This window comes from Loa loa (genome assembly GCF_000183805.2).
Source record: "Loa loa unplaced genomic scaffold supercont3.532, whole genome shotgun sequence".
In the NCBI taxonomy this organism is placed as follows: Eukaryota; Metazoa; Nematoda; class Chromadorea; order Rhabditida; family Onchocercidae; genus Loa; species Loa loa.
Genome location: NW_018108712.1, coordinates 10,212 through 15,023, shown reverse-complemented (window position 1 = coordinate 15,023; position 4,812 = coordinate 10,212).

Below are 4,812 nucleotides of genomic sequence, written 5' to 3'. Positions count from 1 at the left end.
GTTAGTTAGTTGTTTTAATCTTTATAAAAATTTTCGAAAGAATTTTAAAATTTCTGAAATCTTTGCAATTAAACATTTTGTCCTAACTTAACGACCGTTTAACCTTTAATCTCAAAATAAAAATATTGTTGATTTTTGTTTCCAAATTGAAAGTAAGATAATATCAATAACAATCAGCATGTATCCTTGACATATCAATCCTGAAATCCCATCCTATTTCTTTTCTTCTTTCATTTCCTTCTTCATTCCCAAAATTGAATTAAAAGTGTCTTTAAAATGATTAGAACGAATGTTTGATTATTTCAAGAATTATAAGTTATATCTAATTAATTACTACGGTATATTCTCTAGGAGATGGAGAGATGTGCGATTTTCAACTCATTAACTGTTTATTTTATTCCATTTCAATTATACTGATTAAACTTTGACAATATCACACCTTTCATTCGGTCAATGTAAACGTAATTTTTCAGAACATGACAGTCATAAAAATTCAGAATGAAGTTTGGATTGATAATTATTGCCAATTCTCCAATCATTGTGATTCGTATATTTCAAAGGTAAATTTCATCCGTTATATGATTGTTGCAATTTATGAATATGGTCATGGGATCAGTGAATCAGTTATACGAATGATTTTTTTATCAGTTAATTTTTATATCATCAAAATAATCTTATTTATTGTAAGGGTTTGGAATAGTTTCAAAAGATTGATCATGATAAAAATTGAATTCACTGGTTCATTTTTAATTATTATCTTATTTCGTGTAATTACAAAAGAGTTTTGTTTGAAAAAATAAAATAAAAATTATTACAAGAATCATATTCGATGAGTTTCATTGATTTCTACATTTTTTTTTCTTTTTTTTTTTAATGTGTTAATTTGCGTTTTTACATTCTTCTATTTATTACTAACCAATGCATTGTTTCAACATTACTCTTCTTATTTCAGATATCTTTAATTTTTGAGATTAAATTGAAAATTGAAATATACTAAATACAACTTTACTAAATACTATTATAAATGAATGAATAGCATGCAATATGAAATAGAATTTAAAGTACACATATTTAAGAGAATTGAAATAAAACATCTAATAATTTCACGATATAAAATTAATTTTATCAATAATATTTCAAACAATATCTTTAATTTCATTTTACTAATATTACATTCATTCTTCATAAACAATGGTTCTCAATATTTTCTTAACCAGGTGCCATTTTAGCTTCTTTATTTGTTAGCGGGGACCACAAGGTTCACAAATAATAAATTCTGTTAATTTGAAAATAAATTTTAATTGTGCCTTTTAACATGTTAGTTTATCAAGATGTGATAAGAATAGCTCTTGCTTGTTTTCGATATAGAGGCAAAATTAAGTTGTTAACTATTGTGTTTATGAAAACAAATTATTGATAAAAAATGAAAAAGTTTTGTAAGGCAAGATGGAAGTGAATGAAAATAGCGAAGCTCGCAAATCATCGATTGAGAACCATTCCTTTAACAAATATCATCCTATTTATCACTGTAAGTACAAAAATGATGACCTGAAAATGTTTCAATCACCAAATCATACTTATTGGCACTGCTTATGACTATAAATTGTATTGTATTGTTTAAATAAAATATGATTTACCCAACAAAAATAACAATAAAGAAAGAAGAAGAAAGAAGAAGTTGACAACTATTGTGTTTATGAAATTAAATTACTGATAAATGGTAAAAAGTTTAGCAAATGAAAGAGAAAGTGAAGAGAAATAGGAGTTTGAAGTTCAAAATAATTCTTTGAGTTGATAATGATGATGTGCTGGTTGAATCTATGTGATTTTTAATCGTTGATAACTTTTGACCACATTTTAACAAATAATTTTAGCTGTTCCATTGAATCTAACTAAAATAATTCCATAAATTATTATTCAAAAAAAAAGAAAAATATCGTAATTCAAAAAATTACAATAATTTTGAAACATTGTCTATTTTAATCTGAAATGTAAATGGTAATTTAAAATCCTAGATTAATCCAAAATCATATTTTACATTGCACTATTCTATTATCGTTGCCTGAAATGATAACTTATAATTGAAGAATTATTTTTACCTTTTCAATTTCAAAAATGAATATATTATTTCCATTATATATTTCTGTCACATTAACTTTAACATCAAATCTTTCTGATACTTTCAACATTTCTTCATCATTCATTATAATTGCAGAAAAAAAAAGAAAAAAAGTGAATGAAATCAATATAATTAACCGGAATAATGTATATTTATCCTTTTATTTTTGGCAAAGAAAAAATTAGACTTATAAATTTTTTAGTGAATTATTAAACTAACTTCATAAATTTTTTAGTGAATTATTAAACTAACTTCATAAATTTTTTAGTGAATTATTAAACTAATTTCTCTTTGCATGATTAACTAATGCTTTATTTTTTCGAAATTAACATGTTCGAATTTTTGATTAATTTCAAAATTTTGCCTTCTTTAAAAAACCAATACATAATCCTTGTCTTGCTGTTTCGTCATTGTGTGCTGATTTTTAATATGTGTTTTATCATTCGCCTCTGTTTGTTTTACCTAAATAATGTAATGTATTAATTTTTTTTCTTAATTATAGTCTTCGAAAATAGAGTAATTTCATCATATTTAATTAATTAAAATATGATAAAGAATGGAAACATAGCATACTGTATGTATGTGATTGCACTGGATGGTATGAGTTGAGTTCTTGAATTGAGCTAAAAATTACTTCAAATAATTATCATATTATGGATATATTGTATTCTATTTTTTTTTTTTTTTTTGATCACTAATTGATAGTAAACGATGAAAGTTAATTTATATCAATAAATGTTCAATTTAACTGATCCAATCTTTATCACTCATTAAAATTACGAAAAATAATAAAATTTCGGATAGCTGAAAATGCCCAAATCATATTTTAATGATATACAAAAACCTTTTATAAAATAGCTTCAGAATTGATATATGAAAAATACAAAAAGTCTATAAAGTTAAAATTATGTTTGTTGATATAAATTAAATTATGTTTAATTAATGATAAGCTTCCATTTTTTTTTTTTATTTATTATTTTTTTTTTATTATTTTTTTTATTAGTTAAACAGCGATAATTTGCAAATCTTTTTCATAATTAATAAATTATATTTTGGCAACATTTTTGAACCATCTAATTCATCATCCTTTTTTCCATAATTTCACATACTGACGAATATTCCTAACTACACAAATTGAATTGAATTTTCCATTTTCTAAAAAGTTAAATTTTTGTTGATATTGTTTAAAAAAAAAGGAAAATAATAACTTAAACGATATAATCACCAGTAATTATTTTTTATGTTTATTATTCGATGATGAAGAATGCACATGAATGTATTTCATCGTATCAGAATTCTTTTTATTGATTGCAATATATGTGTTCATATTGTTTGTTTTCTATAAACTATATTCAACCTTGACCTTTAACCTTAAACCTTTAGTTACTTTCTCTTCTCTAAGAATTTTTTTCACTGTTTAATCTTTAAGTTTTTATCTTAATCTTCCTGGAGAAAGAAAAAAACATAAAAATGCTGGAAAAAAAATTCTTCCAAACTCATGATATTCCGAAACATGATAATTATCACTTCAATCAATGATTCAAATGTAAATTAATTTATTTTTCCATACTTCCAATTTATGATATTTTCCAATCATTAATGTCTTAATCAATGGATCATCTGTTTAAGAATGATCATCGCTATCATTTCTTGGAAGGATAAATAATCATATTTGGTATGATAAAAGAACTGGGATGATCAAAGCTATATTTAAGTTCATTTCTTCTAATTCCAAATTCAAATGTCACATTTGTAATTTTATACTTTTCAATTTTATTAACATTAAATGAAAACTTTCATGGACATTTTTTTGATCCATTCTGACCAATTCCTTCACATCTATTTTCCTTATTGTATTTGTACAGTTTCAAATTGTTGCTGTAATTTTTTCAAATCACAAATTTCATAAACAATTTCGAATATACTGTATTAATTTTAAATGATCTCTAATTGGTTATAGTATACTATATATCTATTTATTTTGAGACTATAATTATCGTTTGAATTTGCAATTTTTTAAGAATTTATGTAAGATTTGGAAAAATTTTCGATTAATGAAATTTATTGAGTTAATTTTAAAATTTTCCAAAGTGTATTTTTATAAAAACCTCATATTTTTTGTCGTATTCATTTTTAGTAATTGTTTTTGATGATTTATATTTGACTGTCCTTTCAATATTTTTCAAACGATCAGAATGTAAAAAAAATTTTGCAGATGTATTATATACAAATCGTACGCCTTTCTCCGAATATAGAATTTCTAGAAATTCTTATCAAATATATCACTTGAATTTTTTTTCTTTAAATTCAGGTAATTTCACTCGTTTTTTTTAAAAGATTTTAATAAAGTCAAAAAAATACAATCTTTAAAAAAATTAAACTTTTTCGTTTCCTTTGCATTTTTTTTTCTTTTTATATTTATGCTGCATTTATAAGCAATTTTTATCATCTGTTTTTAACAATTAAAATAATTTTGAAATAATTTATTAATTTTCAAAGTTTAAAAATTTATAATTTTTTTAACTCGTTTAATCCTCAAATTTTAAATATATTGAAATAGTTCTAAAATTTATAATAAATATCAACTTTTGGAATTTGCAATTGATCTATTCCTTCACAAACTGAAAGTTTAGATTCAAATTTTTTTTCCTCAATAGATTTTTTCGCCGATGTTTATTACCGTTTTTTCTTTT